The sequence below is a fragment of the Ischnura elegans genome, chromosome 3 (assembly GCF_921293095.1).
Source record: "Ischnura elegans chromosome 3, ioIscEleg1.1, whole genome shotgun sequence".
NCBI classification, from domain to species: domain Eukaryota; kingdom Metazoa; phylum Arthropoda; class Insecta; order Odonata; family Coenagrionidae; genus Ischnura; species Ischnura elegans.
The window spans coordinates 100,383,890-100,404,404 of record NC_060248.1 but is presented as its reverse complement, the minus strand read 5'-3'; the positions used below and the strand labels follow the sequence as shown (position 1 = coordinate 100,404,404).

Genomic DNA, 20,515 nt, shown 5'->3' with positions numbered 1-20,515 from the left:
TAAATGTTAGTTTTACTTGATTTTACTCATTTCCTGGAGCAACTCGAACCTTTGATAAGTTATACTGCTGATTTTGAGATGCAAAAATAAAAGTTTTAAAGGTTGAAAGGTGAAATAAACGACTAAACAGTTAATTTAAAATTAAAGAGAGGAGAAATTTTTTCTACGCTTAGACCATATAATTCAAAATTCAAGCATAAATATTAAGTAACAGATAACTTTTCAACTAGTGTTTCATGGAGTACTAATAGGCATGTTATCTTAACCAGTTCTCCTGCATTACCTGTGCATAAAATTAAGCATTAAATAATTTTTCTCTTCATAATCATTGGTCTCAAATATTACGTTTCCAGTTTGAGTGACCTTGTAAACATTATTAAATAATTCCTTACTACATTATTAGTAAATTTATATATTATTTTTTTCCGAATAGGGGTTAAAATAAGAGTCAACGAATTTATCACTATTCGATCGATTAACGGTATCCCTTTTACTGGTAACGATTACTTTTTTATTACTTGCAATCGCTACTTTAGAAAGAAAAGTAATTCCTCTTATAATATACTCCTTAGCAACTTATAGTAGCGATTACTTTTAAGCAATCGTCTCGTTTAGCAATATTAGAACTACAATTGAACTGAATTTGTAAGTTTTATTTGTGTGAATGGTATTCCTAAGTGCTGGTTCCCCTAAAAATTACTTCGACTGAAAAGACTAAGAAACTGAAAGTAGAGGAATGGAGTTCCATCAAATCCGTATTCATGTGAAACATACACGTGGGGGCTGGTGGAAGAACGCTTCCCCTATGGGATTCAAGAAATCTGCTAGTGTATGCACCGCCGCGTCAGCAGTGAAAGTAAAAACGGAGGCGAATCTTAATGGGGACGGTTTTTATGCATGATGCGCTGTAAGCGCCTGGGAAAGGGTAGCGTCCATGATTGATGGGGAAGAAAGCAACCCTTCTTTTTAACCTCCTGGTATCGCGCCCCCACGCATTATCACGTGACCCACGGTGAAATTACGTCATCCCCGGGTTATGACTCGAACATCTTGTATGATTAAAAAAATAAAATAATACTGTCGGGAAGTAAAAAAAAAAGTTCCTGTTTTCAACCGCATGAAAGTCTTCCGGTTTTAATCTCAAGTTCGCGCGTGGCTGGGTTTTTGCGCGGGTTTGCCCAAATAAGAGGAAGGAATCTTGGTCGGAGGACACGTGATACATTCATGAAGAAGCTGGTGAAAGAATTTTTCGGATGCAGGGGGCGGCTGATCAAGGAAGAGTGGCAATCTGGCGAGGCGTGCGTTTCCACTTGAAAACCATCGAGATGAGTTGCGTGCGAATAAAAGATCCTCTCCTGAGCAAGGAGTGCATGAATGGGCCGAGGATATTATCTTCAAAAAGGCGGTGAAAAAGACTTTTTACGCTCAAAGTCTCTTTTGAAAACACTCTTATGCGCTTAAGTAAATGCCAAGAGAGCTCTATCGGTGATGAACTCGTACACTTGCAGCTGAGGTACAAAGAACGGAGATGATTAATTGAAGTTTTTAAACCAGCTTGTGCTGCATTACTACGGCAGCTCTTATTATCATTTAATCCCACTGTAAATGAGTCTAAATGCTTGAAGTTTTTTTAGCATTACTTTTGAAATCCTGCGACAGCCCAGGGAGCTTTAATTCGTTGGTACATGTTTCAAGCGAGCTTTCCATTAGAATTAGGCTAAAAAAAACTTCTCATCATTTCCCTGTGGGCCCCTATTTTCTTATCTCAAAAGTACCAATAACGGTAGTAGATAATAACTTTCTTCAAATAATAACGATGTAAAACTGAAAATAATCCCCTAGGACTCTTTAATGAGGAAGTGACTTGCATTTAATATGTTCACAAACCGCACAGTGTCTAAGTTTGGAATAAAATCTTGTTTATGCTATAAGGAGGTTATATATTGAAATGGGTTGTTGAAATCAGCATGGATGTACGAAGTTGAAGTAGTATGATAATCCTCTGTCATTATTTCTATTACTGATACTACCTTTGGAATATAATGGTAAAATGCTCTCAATGAAGCTTTTTCTTTTGCGTAAAAGTACCAATTTAATTAGATATTTTATTTGAGTAAAAAATATCCTCGTTACGTTTAAGTTGGAAATCATTGGTATCGTGGAAACTAAATTGAAATCTAACAAATAGTTACTTGACCTGTTGGATTATTCGTGACCAACTAGTGCTGAGAGAATTTAAGTGCGATCATGGAAAATCTTAAATTCATAATTTTTGCTATAGAGTTTGCTTTATTCTGAGTGAGTGCTATTATATACGAGGGTTAACTTAAAAGTAATGCTTCCAATTTTTTTCCACTGAATATGGCATTTATTTACATTTTTGGATACATTATTGGAAAGGTCATGACTACAGCTATTTATATTTGCTTTCTTTTTTCAATGTAGTCATCCGTAATGATATTATAATGTAATGTAATTTCTCGTACGCCGTTGGAAAAGGAGATTATTCACCGCTTTTTTCAACTGCGAATGCATACTTCAGCTTCCTCGTAGGATTTGCCAGCCAACTGACGGAAAAGGGAATTATATAGATATCATAATCGGCCATTATGAAAGGAAAGTAGCTTCGTTCTGCCTTTTTTGGGTGAAGGGATCTTATAATTTCGTATCGGGTTATATGAGAGCATTTTTGCAGCTTCAAATTTTAAAACTCGGCCACGTGGAAACTTTACTCCATTGTTTACGAGTAGTGAGAATTATTAAAAACTTTATTCACTTAACGAGGTGGTAGTTCTTGCTTTTTATGCTCACTGAAACCATCCCCTAAGAGTACTTACCTGTCTTTATTTTAGCGTGATTTCAACAAGTGTCAGGTGATTTTACGAATAAAAAAGGTAAACGGAAAACATAATCAGTAGGTAACGGTTAAATATAAAAGGTGACCACATCCATTTTTATATGTTTATATATGTATACACATGTGTAGGTTTGACTTTGGCTTCTTGGCGGGTGTCTATAACTAACGGTATGGGGGAATAATGACAATTAGAAGTGAAAAACTGTACTGTATTACCAGGATAAAGTAATTTCTCTAACTTAAGTAGGTATAGCTTATGTAGCCCCTTTCGCCATTAATTTTCACCTAGTTGTTTTTAGATTAATGTAAATATTTACTTAATTAAACTGTTAAATTAATGGCAGCTTTAGGTATTCATTGATAGTAGTCGTTCATGAGCAGTTATTCATCTTGATTATTGATCCAAAAAACCTAGTTGGTGCAAGCCATATATTTAAAATACACTTTGAAATTTAATACTCATTTACCATTATTTACATCATAATAACGCGCATAGCGTTAAATGAAAACTGCGGCAGAGAAACTTTTTAGATCTGTTCTAGAAAAACGTAAAAGCGGATTATTTTAATGATTCTCTCTTTGCCGCGCTTGGAAATTTGTCCGGAAGAGGAAACATGTATTCTATCGATAGGGACAAGATTTAAAGAAACAAGCGATCAAAAAAAATTAGCATGGATATGAAAAACATCTTTTTGTACAGTGAATCCATTAAAATAACTGTCAATTGATTAAAAAAAGTACTGTCCAAAGTTCAAGTAAGTGTTAGCGATATTTCAGCAGTTGATACTATGAAAAGGAATGCGGGTCATGCGGAAAAATATTTTTTTTAACATGCGCGGTAGTGTCGGAAATATGTGACACAGGAACACAAAATGGGGGTTAGGGAGTACAGGAGTAGGGTCTTCGTGTTGAGATTGTGTGGAGGGGATGGACAAGATGTAGCAAGTGGAGATTTATTTCTATGAGAGGGAGTGGTGTAACTATCTTTTTTCCTGCAGTGGTTGTAATACTTTAAGAAATACTTTAACCGTATTTTGCTCGCGAGTTAACCTGAGAGTTATATCGCAAAATATTCTCGCCATTTAGGTCGAAACTGACCCAGTTTTTTTTCATTTTCTTGCATCCCTATTCACTGTAGCATTTTTAAGTCGTCATACATCTTTTTCTTTATACTAGATTTATTTTTTGTGAAAATTTTATTTGAGAACTTTTATTTTTAATGTACCCTGGTTGCTACGAAATGATTCACAGAGAACGGTTCACAGTTACATAGAGGCCTTTTTTTTCTTATCGTTCAACCTTTTATTTTTACTTCTCCTCATTTCATGTTAAAACGCTTTCCTACAATGAGATACTATGTATTTTCTCTGAGCTAATCAAGCTTTTGATGCATGTAAATGTAATCCACCTAGTGTTGAATATATTTCTTTCATAACTTGTGATGCTTGAGTGAAATTGCTCTTTTTTTATTTTTATGCTTTGTGGAAGTTTTTTCTGCTGTACTTGCTGTTTTCTTTGCAATCAAATTTTTGTTATTATTTTAGTTACAGTTTTAATTTTCTCTAAGTATCCAAAGAGACATTTAATGCGCCAATGTGTGCCAAAAATATCTCATGGGGAAAGAAGTTAGGTTTAAAACAACCGTTTTTCGCCCTTGGTCCAGTTAACGAAGATTGCTTCAAATGAAATGGAAAGAGAAGATCACTGCATTAGTAGCCGAATATACATTATAAACCAAAGAGGCTTTCGCGTCAAGAGTTCAGAAACAATAATATGCAATCATATCATTGAAATCTTTAGACTGGTGGAATGTGATGTAAATGGTGTTGTGGATCCCGAGTGATTTCTATTTCTATTCAATTTTTAGGTATGGTGAAAATAGTCTCTTAGAACGTAAATTATGATTTTGGTTTCCTACGTCTAAATTATTATTTAGACATTACTCAGACGCAGTAAAATTTCATTGTAAGCAAATATATCTGGTTAAGGAGTGGAATACTGGAGGCAAAGACTATTGTGTCCTCAATTAGTTTTAACTGGAGAAAAGATCCACTTGACGCAAGCGGCGACGGCGCCTATAAAACGACGGGATTTCTTGCGAGACCAAAATAAAGTAAGAACCTTAGAAACTGAAGGGAGAAAGAGGGAAAAAAATATTTCCGCCTCTCTTGTCACTATTATTCCTTGCGACAATTGCCCTCAACGCCTCACTGGGTATCGCAGACCTTCGTACGGTTACGAGATAGTCCCCTCTCGCTACTATGGCGGTCATTCATTATGGCATTGAGATGGAGAAAACGGGAAATGAAACCTTGTCGTTAGTTCGGGACGATTGAGTTGGAGATCTTGGAGTAGGAAAAAAGCGAATAACCCTTATTTCCTGACTTAATGACGATAGTAGCCGTCTTGCCATTTCATTCTTGGGTGGGCATAAGGCCGGCCCGTATGTTTCCGGTTTGGGGAAAGCTCCGTTATCCTAGTCTCAAATTGATCGAAATGAAGTTCATATAAAATGAGCAATGGCGGTAAAAGCCTCTTAAAAAGTAAGTTCAATCCGTTAGATGTTAGATCATCCCACCAGTGGCATCGATATTGTCGAAAGTGTGGAGGTGAATGGTCTCGGAGTCCCTAAAAGGAAAGTGGTACGATATATCACTGTGGTGGGTGGGTTGGAACACGGGGAAATAAACATCTTAAAACATCTGGTGACAAGTGAAAGCAAATGTTAAATTAGGTTCCTAAGGGCTTTACTTTCACGTAGTCCTCATAATAGTAATCGGACTTTTGGCACGAAGAAACTCAATCGTGGGAATGATTTCCGTTATTTAAAAGTATTAAAATTTTTGGCACGTTAATATTAATATCATTTGTTATATTATGTGGCTAGGTAAACTTTTCCCGATAATGTAAATTAAAGACTGCGTCGTTGGAGGATAAGAATGCCGAGAAATTTGAAGGAAATAGACCTCTCTTATTTAACTTAGCAAAAAGTGAAAGTGAATATAATGAAACATGCGCCATTTTTTTTTCAAATTCAAACTTAGACGGACAAACTTAAATGTCTGGATGACATGTAGAATTTCCTTCTTATCTGAAATTATAGTTCATCCTTTGCTCGAAATTTTGCCCGTGATGGATTTTTCACTCGTATGGACATCTATTTTCACCCATCAAATTTTTATAACCCTCCAAAAATCATGAATTCATTACTTTTGAATGATATAGCGTTTTTTCAATGTCTTCCACCAAACATAAAGGATAAATTTATTTTATATCAAGCCATAGTGTTTATTTCATCATTAAAGTAGTATTTGGCATACCCTTTTCCCATTCCAACGACAATTTTGTCATTGACCCTAAAATCTTAATCCCTTTAATTTTCAATGCATCCATAAAAAAACTTAGATTGAATTCATTCTTGAAGATGTAATTCTATTAGTATTTGGAACACGTTTTTCCCATTCCAACGAAACTTTTTTCATTGGCCCTAAAATCTAACTGATTATAATAATAAATAATCGCTTTATATTCCAATTCATCCATTAAAAAATGTAGTGAATTCATTCTTGATACGCAATCGTTTTTTGCATGCATAGCATTGCGTTATTTTGAATAAACAGTCTCGCAATACTATTCATTCAATTCCTACTATTATCTTGAAGTTATTAATGACGTATTATTCTCTGCAATACACTATCAGAATTTGAGAACTAATGAGAGGTTGGTGCTGAGGTATGATAATTCTAATTTTTATAAGTTCCAGAGTTATAAGTATTAGAATAATAAATAAATTAGAATTGTAAATAAATATACTATATCCTGCAATTCGTTTTTCCAAGTGCAATCCTATCGTCTTCATAGCCGTACGCTAGTGTCGTTTGTGTGGCTTTTATCTCATACGATTCAACCAGCTGCAGTCATTAAACGATCTGAGAGACAAATGGAGGAGCTAAGAGTCAGAGGCAGGGATGTGTTCGTGCTTTAAAAGTCGAGGACTGTCTAGGCTGTGTCGCACCCCTTGCGTGTGTCGTCACTCACGCGGCAACTGTAGTGCTATTTGGGGGCCAATGTCCACATCCACGTCTTTAATAATTTGGTGACGTACCCTTGGGCGTCATTTCCTTCCCTACCTCTCCATAATGCCCGGACAGCCCCAGAGCTTTAGGCTCAGGCTACCAATGTGAAATGGGGCACGGGTTTCTTTACGCAAGGTCCACCTTGAGGTTGTTGTGATCCCCATGGTTACGTGTTTTCGGCTTCCAACGCCCAACTAATCCTCCTAGTATAACTTCATGTCTATGGAGTTTAATGTTTTATTAAATATAACCTGACAGTATTAGGAATTAAGGTACGATGAGGAAAAATGTGAAGAAAATTTCAGTTGACGTAACTCACTCCCGACGTTTTCTGACCACGAGAGAAAACCATATGAATAGCATTGGTTGAATTAGCGAAGAAAACAATTTTTTTGACACAATTTCAAGAAAATATAATCACTACGTTTAAAATTTGAATACGTTCGGAACAGCGTAAGAAGATATTTTAATTGTAATGCATTTTTCAATTCTCGAGGGTGCCTTATTTTGAGTTAGTATGAAATTTCACCTTGCTATCTAAAGTTTTGAATCACAAGTTTTAAATCGATGTCCTCTCCATTAGGAAGATAGAGATAGAAAATTAATTTTCTAAATTACCATTTCGAATAATTTTAGACTGCCTTAGCTTGATCTTCCTATGTATTTATCTCATTCCTTTTCATTTTTCACTTAAAAATTTCCTTACGTAGGTAGTCGAGTGAAGATAAGAACAAGATACCGTAAAATCATATCAAGCCTATCATTAATCAGGATCGGAAATAGCATTTATATGCCATACATTAGTAGGATGAAAATATTATTCATTATCGGATGATTTATCACTCACTTCGAGTGAAAAATAATACCCCAATATAAATCTTTAGAAATTGTGCTGCATTACCAAAATCAATCTTGAAAAAAATCTCTATTTATCGATAATTAACCACTTCTGAGGGATTCAAGAATTGAGAGTGTGGTTTCTAAATCTGGTGAAATTTTAATGTACCAAAAGAAATGTCTGTCGGTTTTCCAGGAAATTATTTTACTGCGGAATAGCTTCGTCACATTCTTTATTTTAGAGGATAACACGAATTATACCAAAGCATGTGCACGTCAAAATTATTTTGTTAAACATTCCCATGTTTTCTTTAGCTACGTTTTCGATCAGAGTAAGCCTTCGGTCTTTACCAGGGGTCATAATGAATGATGTCGCATGTAAGGCACAAATACGATGGTAATCCACCTGAAGAGGTAATGCTGTACGAGATATATCCCTGAAGCCAGAATAACCACATAGGGAGGCGACCCGATTACTCCCTTGGGGGCAGTGGTGTAAAAGGTGTCAAATGTAAGCCGTGTGTGAAGTTGCCCCCTTACTGTCAAATAACCCCCGGGGTGGGATGATGGGGTAGTGGTACTGTGCCCAAGCACCGTGAATCTTCAGTCATGTACATGCGTTGTAGAGGCAAAATATTAACCCAAACATCAGATGATCCCTTCCTAAGTGATTCCACCCGAAGGTTGGTTTGGTTAGGTTTGGGTGGAGCTCATCTTGGACTAAGCCAGAGACGTATAGTTTCACATATTCAGCGTGGGCCATTTTATTTCCAGGGGTGACATAAATCTTTCACGAATTTATTCTTTGGGTGTATCCGACGGATCAACTCGGGTTTAAACCCGAGGCCCTTAAAATCGGCTGCCGAACGCTGAACTCGTTTGTTAGCTTCGCTCCCCGAAAACATGTCTGTGGGTCCAGAATGCATCGTAACGCATGACTGAATGTTATTTATCAACGTAAGTTTCCGAGATAAAGTCCGTCCCTAACGAGAAGATCCACCGATAAAGTCATTAAATTATATTGGAAATAAAATAGGGTCGCTCTTTCAAATTAGCGGATTTTCAAATTAGCTTGGCCCACCTTCTCTAAGTGTAAATCAGACCAATTGGTGACACATTTATTCAATCACATCACAACCGCGCTTAAATCGTAACATCTATTTTAAGGGACTTAGGTTTTATGTCTCTCAATGAGCATAACTACCTCCAGCCCGGTTAATTTCAAGTAAAATTTGAGCTTTTCTCAACTAATGACTACCAATAGCCCACTGCGCATTAAAAAGGTATATTGGATCAGCGTTGGCGTTCTTTTTAGATTGGCGTTCTTTTTAGCCTTGTTAATTGATACTTATCGAAATTAAGCCTAATTAAGACCTGTCAATTGAAATAATTTCACCCACGCAGATTCAATCCTGAAATTAGGAAAGGTGAGAATAATTTTAAAGGTGCAGATTATAAGAAAGGTGGCTATACAGCTTACCCTTCACCTTTCTTAAAAATTGTATAAATTTCTCTTGTATAAATTTAATACATTTTGAGCGTAATTTTATGTGTATAATTTTACTGTATAAATTCAATAGTAAATTAATTGATCAGTATTATCATTTTATTCAACTCAATCAAAGAGTAATTATTTTACTGATTGCTGAAGATCAGTTGTACACTTGATATCTTTATTTGATTAAGGAAATCCGTTTACAATGGTAGCTACGGAAAGTGCCAATGATCTCTTGCCATGGAGATCACAAATCTTTACTACCATCAACCTTAGTATTATTCGCAGTTGTGTATAAGTCGATATCAAACGAAATTCTATTAAAGTATTAGATAAAAAGCATTGTCAAATTTACAGAATTTTCTTAATGATACGTAGTAAATCATCATTTTTATAGCCTTCTGTCATATTTTTCTCGTTCGTTATCTAATGTAAAATCATTTTGTTTTGTCAAGTACTATCCCAATAAGCATGTACTCTCCCAAACCGTCAAACTATAGCGTGTTACGACCTCATCTTTGAAATATAATTTTAATGACTCATTAGGTTAATAATACCCAAGGCAAGACATTTGTTACAAAATATGAGTTTAGCTTATCACATATATAATTTTTATGACTATTCTAACCACATTTTTCTTCTTAAATCAGTCTCAAGAACTTGAGCTTTTTATATTTAGTTATTCTTGCTCATGAAAAGTATCAACGCATATTTCTCGGTTGGCCACCCTGGTTGGACAGAAGCGTGCAAATTTTCGCGTGCACTTTTTCATTAGAGTATTTCTTTAAGGTTGTCTTCACCCGCGGTCCAAGGCTTCACCCGCGGCTCGAGCCAGGAACTACCGGGGACGGTCAGTAGCCAAACGTTTCTCCCGCCAGTCTACCTCACTTCATTGGATATCCTAAAATACTCAAGTCAGTCGACAGGGATCAACTTCCGCAACTGCGTATTTCTGATTCTCCTATTAGGTACTGCGACGAATTTATTATTCTAGGATTGATCATTGATGAAATTCTGTCTTGGTCATCCCATATAACTAAAATATGCAAAGCAGTGAATAAGTCATCATTTCCTCTAATTCTTTTCAGGCATATTATTCCTCTCTCCTAAGAGAAGCAATTAATTTATACTTTAACATTTCCCCATTTTGACTATGCCGATGTTGCCTTTCAAGGCATATCTCAGGTGCTGTCGACTAAACTTCATCGCTCCTTCAACGCCTGCATTAGGTTCATATTAAATTTAAAAAATCAGACCATACTACCAATTATATTAACAATCTCAACAGGTTAAAACCTAGTTCACGACGCCGGCTGCATATCCCTGGTCGTTTCTATCAAATTTTGCAAACAAATACACCACGGTACCTCAGAGAAGAATTTCAAACACTTAGTAGATTACACGACTCAAATACGAGGGGAAATGAAAATCTCACTATACCTCACCACTGGAATGTCAGATTCAATAAATCATTCATAGTTACAGTATGCCACGAATGGAGCAACATTGACTCACCGCTACGTAAAACATCATCACTCGCCTCCTTCAAAAGGGCACCACACATAAAACTTTTTCGAGATCTCCTCCGGCTTCATCTAACTCTCTTTTTTCTTTCCAGGTACTGGGTGTGACATTTCCTGGCAATTTCTTTTATTTTTAGATACCCAGGTTTACATTAGCTGTTTCTCAGTAGGTTTTCGCAGGTTATTCACGCCCCCTTTCTCGTGTGGGCGTTTTACTGCAGTGGGTTTTTTCCAATAAGGACGTTTTTTCCACGTTTGCTTACATATTTTTACTTTTAGTAAATGGTAACTTTTTTCACTTATAATTTTGTTTTTTGATTGAAAACGGAACTTCTTTGTCTCTTTATGTACTTTATCTGCATATAATTTCATGAGCAACTTGATTATATATTTATCTGCATAAATTTTATGTTTGACTAGGGGTTATATGGAAGATGGGACTTTCTAGTCCCAATCTCGCCCAATAAAGGCGTATTATTATTGATACTTCACATCCCTAACTTTGGGTTAAAATCACTGATTGTGAGTCATGTTTTTTTTATTTAATGAATACACATTGAGAGTGGCAGAATTGGAATAAACGTAAAGCAAGGCAATAAAAAAACTAGTTCTTCAAATAAACATCAAGCAGTGAAGTTAACAACGATGGCGACCAGGATTCATAAATGGCCAGGGTGCATAAAATATTTACCGTGTGACGTCAATAGTCAGGGTTGATTTTGGAACCAAATACCAGCATGCCGAAGCACCAGTGCAAAGGGACGTATCTGTTTTCTTAAATGATCATGAAGTCGGAATACATGTGTGTGGGCGCCTATTTGAGGGTAGGTTTCTCCAACGATGTGCACCTGCTTGCCGGGTTAGGTATGGACATATTTCGAGTTTATTTCTCAGGATTCACCTCTCACGAGTTTGTCGACTTGAGCGGGGTGTTTACTGCCCGCCTCCTGGCGTGAATCGCAGTCCTCAGCATGCATTCCCCCATTCGGATGGAAACTCACCCTCTGAGAAGAAGCGTTTGAGCATCCTTCGCGTGGGTGCGCCTACGTACCTATACGCCAATAACCTGCGAGCATTCTTCCAGGAACTGAGACGTTTGAGAGAAAAGGTTTTTTATTCGCTGGTTTATGATTTTGGAGATGGATGCTGAGAGAAATTCCGTTCCGCGAAGATAATATTATTGAAGCAATCTCCTCAGGAAATATGCCAATGAATTATTGAATACATAAATCACCAAATACAGTTGGTTCTGTTTTATTTTGCACTCGCGAAAACGGTAGCTGTTGCTATTACATTCATTGCTTAACGTAAATATACCTCGATAGTTATTTTCCGGAAAGTTATCGGAATATATCGATATATATAATCATTTAAACATATCGATAAAGAATATATCGATATGCTTAAATGATGGCTGGCAAAAAATTATTCGTGTGATTCTAAATGTTAAATGGCAAAATATTTTGAATATTGGAATAAATTTTTACTATTTGCATAAAATGTATTATGATAATAGTACCTTTATCGTCTTGTGCTGAATAAAAGTGAGGAATTGCAGAAATTTGGGTAATTGTTCGTTTTTTTTACCTTTGGAAAAATCAATGAGTAGTTTTTTTATATCTGCCTTTATTTGAAGAATCAACATTTTATCTTCTTCCTTGTACATCAATGTTTAATGAAATATGATTCAGTCATGTAGATAATTCCATCGTTGTTTGACGATGACTTATTTCTCTGATGCTCTTTTCTAAAATAAAATAAAACTTTTTTTCAGGACGCCTGTGCCTGTGACAGATACAGCTACCTGGTAGAACAAATCTATGAGCATCACCTTAAACGTAAGTGATTGCAACTCAAGTTATACACTGTGTGCAATAATTGAAATTTGATCTACTAATGCTGTCTTCATTCCTGTCTTCACTTTTTTGATCGCAAAAGGAAATCTCTACCACCCCGAGTAGGTTTCACTGATGAAATCCTGTAATGGTAATCTACGAATTATAAGTTCCAACTCAGTGAAGGCTTTTTTGTGTTTTAACTTACTGATACTCGAAATATTGCGCAGGCTACTTATTTAAATAAGCACATTTCAATGAGCCTTTCATAACTTCTTCGAAAAAAACTTACTCGCGTTTCTGCTGGCTCTGAATACAAATATTCGAAGTCTATTTTGAGCTATAAATATTAATTATAAGATCCAGTTTAAGGCCATATTCAGTTCATTCTATTATATTTTTTCTCTCGTGAGGATGTTAACTGTTGCTATTTATTTTAATTGTTAGCAATTTTTTAAATATTTTCTCATGGTGCGTTTAGACCATTAGTATAAAATATATTATTTTTTCCTCCTCTATTCTTCACCTTGTTTACTACATTTTATCCAAGTCCAAGTATATTTATCGTTGTTGTTTTCCGCAGTTCCCAGCTTTGCAGCTGTCTCCTGGGGGTTTTTCGTTTAGTAATGTTGCAGGCAGATTAGTTGATCACGTTTTGCAGATTAAAAGAGTCATGGCATAATAATACTGGACAGGGAATTAGGGGATAGGGATATGGGAAGGATTTGAGGGCACATTTAGGGAGGCGGTGTTTTGGTTTCAGCGGAGGTTCGTAGTCCCAAAGATTTTTTAACAGTGCATTATTTGTTTTATCAAACGTAAGGGCAAATTTTTCTATAGCAGATTTTAGTTTCGCTAGTAATACATTTTATAATATTTCTTGGAGTTTAGGTCAATGTAAAACAAAATATAGCCACGTTTCGATTTATTTTAAATCATCCTCAGGGCTATGAAAGAAAAAACATGAACAATATAAAATACAAAGATAACAACGATGTACAATATTTTTACATAAAAATGTTAAAAGGTGGCATAACACTGTGTGCTCTTGCTAGCCACAGCATAAGCAATGGCCATGTTTTTGATTTTGACAACGCCGAAATTTTAGATCATGAGGTTATATTGAAAAAAAGACTTTTCAAAGAAATGGTTCACATATCAAAAACAAAAAACAGTTGTAATAAAAAAACAGACATTGATAACCTCAGTAAAATTTATTTTTATTTAATCAATCAAAATTAATGGTAACTAGGTGTGGCAATACCTTAGTAACATAACATCAATAAATATATACAAAGTTAAGAGGTATGTCAAATTTTTTGTGTATTCTATTCTGTTCTTATATATATGTGTGGGTAAATTTTTACAAGAGGTACAATCCGGATTTCGCCTTCAAACCTTCCCTTTCCTGTAGTATTTTTGCCTCCTGATTAACGTGGTGACATTCATTCCTGGCGGAAATTAATAGTTTTCGAGATATTTTAACTTTTATGGATAGCGATTTTCGGGTTCTGCGCATGCGCGGCCATATTGGAATGGCGGTAAATGAGTTTCACGGAACATGTTTGAAATTGTAAACAAGAGAAAAATATCCCTAGTGATGGTCCAATACATAACAAAGTGGGAGGTAGAAGTGGATAAATCACTTTCTGGGCACATGTACGGGCTGGTCAACTAGAAAAAAATATCCTTCGAGCTGGTCCAGTTGGTAAAGTGGGTAAATCACTCTCTGGGCACATGTACGGGCTGGTCAACTAGAAAAAAATATCCTTCGAGCTGGTCCAGTTGGTAAAGTGGGTAAATCACTTTCCGGGCACATGTACGAGTTGGTCAACTAGAAAAAAATATCCTTCGAGCTGGTCCAGTTGGTAGGGTGGGAGGTAGAAGTGGGTAAAATGTGCTTACCTTCCAGTGCTTATGGTTGCCCAGATGTCCCAGGCAGGTCTTCCTCAGTGGGTAAACTTTAAATTTGGCGGCATGGTAATGTTTGCGCATGCGCAGAAGGTGAAGTGCGTAAAGTAAAGGAATTTTAGAGATTGGAGGCATAGTATACATTTCTGACGAACATCGATGACAGCGCCCCTATGCTGATATTTGGAATCAAAAAACAAATGAGTAACCACTAGCGGAAATATCCCTGTTAACATTTTTGATGAACATCTTCATGCCGGTATTATTCACCTTTTTCATTATTTCGTGAATAGAATGTGTCTCTAAATCATTAAGTGGTTTTGTTTTGATGTCATCTAACTGTGTGCAATCATGTTTGAGGAATATATTGGTGTAAACATTCGATGTGAACTTGGGGTAACATTTCTGATGAACATTTTGATTGTGAGACATTTATCTGTATTTTCATCATTTTATTCATAAAAATTAATAGTGAATAATAAATAGGTAAACATATCATGTAATTATACAACTAGAACGCTTATTTGATGCAAATTAAAGCATTGGGAGTGATTTTGGCTTCAGAACGTTTCGGTTAACATTTTTGATGAACATCTTCATGCCGGTATTTTTTACGTTTTTCATTATTTCGTGAATAGAATGTGTGTCAAAATCATTAAGTGGTTTTGTTTTGATGTCATCTAACTGTGTGCAATCATGTTTGAGGAATATATTGGTGTAAATATTCGATGTGAACTTGGGGTAACATTTCTGATGAACATTTTGATTGTGAGACATTTATCTGTATTTTCATCATTTTATTCATAAAAATTAATAGTGAATAATAAATAGGTAAACATATCATGTAATTATACAACTAGAACGCTTATTTGATGCAAATTAAAGCATTGGGAGTGATTTTGGCTTCAGAACGTTTCGGTTAACATTTTTGATGAACATCTTCATGCCGGTATTTTTTACGTTTTACATTCTTTTGTGAATAGAATGTGTCTCTAAATCATTAAGTGGTTTTGTTTTGATGTCATCTTACTATGGGAAATCATGTTTGAGGAATGTATCAGTGTAAATATTCGATGTGAACTTGGGGTAACATTTCTGATGAACATTTTGCTTACGAGGCATTTATCCCTATTTTCATCATTGTGGGGTAAAAATTCAATAGTGAATAATAAAAAGGTAAACTTTTCTTGTTATATTTCAACTAGAACGCTGATTTGATGTAAATTAAAGCAATGGGAGTTATTTTGGTTTCATAACGTTTGGGTTAACATTTTTGATGAACATCTTAATCCCGTTATTAATTGGCCTTTTACATTATTTCGTGAATAGTATTTGTCTCTAAATCATTAAGTGGTTATGTTTTGATGTCATCTAACTATGGGCATTAATGTTTGAGGAATATATCAGTGTAAACATTCGATGTGAACTTGGGGTAACATTTCTGATGAACATTTTGCTTACGAGTCATTTATCTCTATTTTCATCGTTGTGGAGTAAAAATTCAATAGTGAATTATAAATAGGTAAACATATCGTGTTATTATACAACCAGAACGCTGATTTGATGTAAATTAAAGCAATGGGAGTTACTTTGGTTTCATAAAGTTTGGGTTAACATTTTTGGTGTACATCTAAATGTCGGTATTAATAGGCCTTTTACATAATTTAATGACTAGAATATGTCTCAAAATGATAACATTTCTGATGAACATTTTGCTTACGAGTCATTTATCTCTATTTTCATCGTTGTGGAGTAAAAATTCAATAGTGAATAATAAATAGGTAAACATTTCTTCTTATATTACAACTAGAACGCTGATTTGATATAAATTAAAGCAATGGGAGTTACTTTGGTTTCATAAAGTTTGGGTTAACATTTTTGATGAACATCTTAATGCCGGTATTTTTGACTTTTTACATTATTTCGTGAATAGTATTTGTCTCTAAATCATTAAGTGGTTATGTTTTGATGTCATCTAACTATGGGCAATAATGTTTGAGGAATATATCAGTGTAAATATTCGATGTGAACTTGGGGTAACATTTCTGATGAACAATTTTCTTATGCGGCATTTATCCTTATTTTCATCGTTGTGGAGTAAAAATTCAATAGAGAATAATAAATAGGTAAACATATCTTGTTATTATACGACCAGAACGTTTATTTGAGGCAAAGTAAAGCAATGGGAGTTATTTTGGTTTCAGAAAGTTTGGGTTAACATTTTTGGTATACATCTTCATGTCGGTATTTATTGGCATTTTACATCATTTAATGACGAGAATGTGTCTCGTAATGATAAAGTGGCTTGGTTTTGATGTCATCTAACTATGGGCAAACGTGTTTGAGGAATATATGAGCGTAAATATTTTATGTGAACTTGGGGTAACATTTCTGATGAACATTTTGCTTACTAGGCATTAATCTCTATTTTCATCATTGTGGGGTAAAAATTCAATAGTGAATAATAAATAGGTAAGCATTTCTCCTTATATTACTACTAGAACGCTGATTTGATATAAATTAAAGCAATGGGACCTATTGTGGTTTCATAAAGTTTGGGTTAATATTTTTGGTGTACATCCTCATGTCGGTATTAACTGGCCTTTTACATTATTTGGTGACTATAATACGTCTCAAAATGATAAAGTGGTTTGGTTTTGATGTCATCTAACTATGGGCAATAATGTTTGAGGAATGTATCAGTGTAAATATTCGATGTGAACTTTGGGAAACATTTCTGATGAACAATTTTCTTATGCTGCATTTATCTGTATTTTCATAATTATGGGGTAAAAATTCAATAGTGAATAATAAACCGGTAAACATTTATTGTTATATCACAAGTAGAATGCTTGTTTGATGCAAACCTAAGCACTTGGAGGTATTTTGGTTTCAGAACGTTTTGGTTAACATTTTTTGTGAACATTTCATTTCGGTATTTATTGACTTTTTACATTATTTCGTGACTAGATTGTCTCAAAATCATGAAGTGGTATGGTTTTTATATCATCTGACAATGTGTAAACATGGTTGAGGAATCAGTTTAAATATTCAATGTGAACTTGGCGTAACATCCCTGATGAACATTTTGCTCACGAGGCATTTATCTTTATTTTCATCTTTGTAAGATAAATTTCAATTGATAATAATGCATAGGTATACATTTCTTGTTATATTATCAGTGGAACACTTATTTGAAGCAAAGCTAATGTTTTAATCTCTTGCTCTCCAAAACTTTGGCAGAAAATAACGACAAATACAACTAATATATGTAAAATAAGCTTTTAGATCTGTAATGAAAATTGTTAACCTGTATATTTATGATAATAAATCTGAACCAGTAAATAATTCTTTCTGTTTATCATTTATACTAATGCAACTTTTTTTAAATAGTTCAGTACCTTTTCAATAATGGATACACATTTGAGATATCAAGGATCTCATACCAATGTAAATTATTCAATTGCAGATCTGTCCATGTTGGCATTCAGGAAAGGGTAACTGAGAATATTTTTTGTAATCTTTACAATGCCTTCATATGAAACCAAGGGACTCTAATATTTATTTGCTTACAGTTGAATCAATATCTGTATCTAATGTTAGTTTGTAGTCCAACAGTACACCTTGGATCTGTTTTTAGTGTACCCTTTGTAATATGTTTTCAGATAATTAGTATATTAAAAAAAAAGGGAGTTTCTATTTACAAAAGGTAAGTACACTACATTTAATGATGCTTATCTGCAATAAATTATTTTTGTACTACAAAGTAGAAAGATAATCTAACCGTTGCTGAAGGCCAATGACATCATGTAGTATTACTGCTGACACTGCACTATGTGAATCAATGGAATAGAAGATTTTCAAGTTAACAGCGGAGATGGAGTGCTTTCTCAGATTTAAGGCCATTCTCCATTAATGGACTCTATGGAAAATCCATGATAATTATCATTCACAAACAGTAATAAAGGAAGTGGTCCCAGGTGGGAGCCCTGTGGAACAGTAGATGTTGCATAAAATTGTGATGGTTCTGCATTCTGGAATTTATTTGCGAGTTCTCTCTTTCACTTATAGCATGGGACCAGATATTCCATTGGCTTTCAGTTTTGCTGCTGATAGAAGTATGATAATCTTTATTGAATGCATTTGGAAAAATCACAATACACTCTACCTGAAAATGATCAGTGAGATCTGTAGCTACAAAGAGCTGAAAAAGCAAAAAGGTTTGTACCTAGTAGTTGAAATACCGCACCTAAATCCTTGCCCTTAATCATGATTACTGCAGTAATCAGGTTTTCAAACACTTTGGCAAAAACTGACTGAATAATCATGGTCTATAATCACTAAAGACTGTTTTACATGGGGCACGTAATTGTGCAGGTTAGAACTGCATTAATTTTCAATATGGCATAAAATTGCGAGAATGTGAGCTTGGTATTAGAAGAGGGGCTATTTTGTCATCTCGTGTCCATGCCTTCTCGAATGCGACCTAGGAATTCTCTGCTTTACAGGACACAATTTTGACTGTGCCTTTGTACATAAGTTTGATTGTGCAGTGACTTGCCACTTTTTCATATCTTTAACAGTGTTAACCTTTTTACACATAGGTATCACAATTGCTTTTTTGGCGGAGCTAGGAATTGTACCAGTATCTAGACTTGTTAAAGATAATATGGAGAGCTATTTATCCCCAAAACTCCTCCTTGCTGCACCTGTCCTAGCTACACCCCTGGTAACATGAGGCCAAAAGAATTACCCAATGGTCTAATGATTACCTATTAATATCTCTTGATGAGGTGATTGAATTTCATGTACTCAGTCCGATCACCATTTGTTTAAGGTTTATCAGTAAATTTTATTTTGAGTGATCAAAATTTTGAGAGCAGGGAAGAATCATTTAGGATTATTACTCTTACTCAAGAAATTTACAGGAGTGAAAATGTACACAGCATCTTAAGTACTGCATAAAAACTATTCACAGCATCATATAGCGATTTTGGTTTCATAAAATCTCATTGTCGGACCAGTTAATATAACTGAAATAATAATTCAAACCAATAAAATCAGTTTTGAAAGTCATACAGCAGTGTGATAAATACCACAGCCTTAATGGCAAATATTTTCCTCATACACTGACATCCTTGATAGAATACTGTGTTTCCATGTGCTTTTAAGAGTTCCAGTCTTTTTCTGGGCAAACCTTTATTTTTATTGTTAGTACAGCACACTCCCGATTATCCGCCTACGGTTTCTCTGGGTAGCGGATTATCCATGCATTATTGTCACTCTTGCTCATTTTTTTATGCTATAAATTAAAAATAAAATCGGACGCAAAATCATCGCAATTACTGCATTATGGCGAGGATACTCCGGGATTATTATTTCCGCTAGAATCCCCTATTTAAAACGGAAGCGATCGCGCGCTAGCTGCATCGACGGGACCACCGTGTTCCTATTTTCCAAGCCTCGCAATGAACGACCGTGCTCCGTGATCACGGGTACTCCTTTACCGACCTTGGGATACAAGTCCCGCAGCAGTTGCAACCTGGGAAACTTGTGCGAGACGCAACTAACATAAGTGGCGTGGTGCCTGAAAGTAGTTTCCGACGTCGAGTAATGGTTTTGAAGCATTCGTTCAAACCACTTTACTGCATCCGTGATCACACAGCCACGGATGTGTGGTTTTCGAAACCAGGCCTTATATAGAGCATTAATAATGCAAGCACAACAATCTTATCGCCGCTAAAAAGATCGCGAACTGGCGAAGAAAGCTCTCATTGAGTCCGGGAAGAACTCTTAAATAACAGAATACCTGCATACATAATATTATATTGTTCTTTTACGTAAATTATTAACATTACCAGACATTTCAGTAAACTTTTGGGTTATCCGTGTTTTCCGATTATTCGTGCCGTCTCTCCCCATCATTAGCCCGGATAATCGGGAGTGTACTATACATGAAGTCATTTTCTTTTTATGCATGG

At 35.3% G+C, this 20,515-nt stretch overlaps 1 protein-coding gene across 1 annotated transcript in view; it reads left to right on the top strand.

Moving 5' to 3' along the window:
• The window catches only part of LOC124156252 (putative tyramine receptor 2), an 844,454-nt gene that overhangs the window by 588,274 nt on the left and 235,665 nt on the right, over positions 1-20,515 (top strand). Inside the window, exon 7 of the mRNA XM_046530670.1 lies at positions 12,563-12,626. The gene's annotated coding sequence lies outside the window, so the exon portion shown is untranslated. The remainder of the gene's footprint in view (positions 1-12,562; positions 12,627-20,515) is intronic.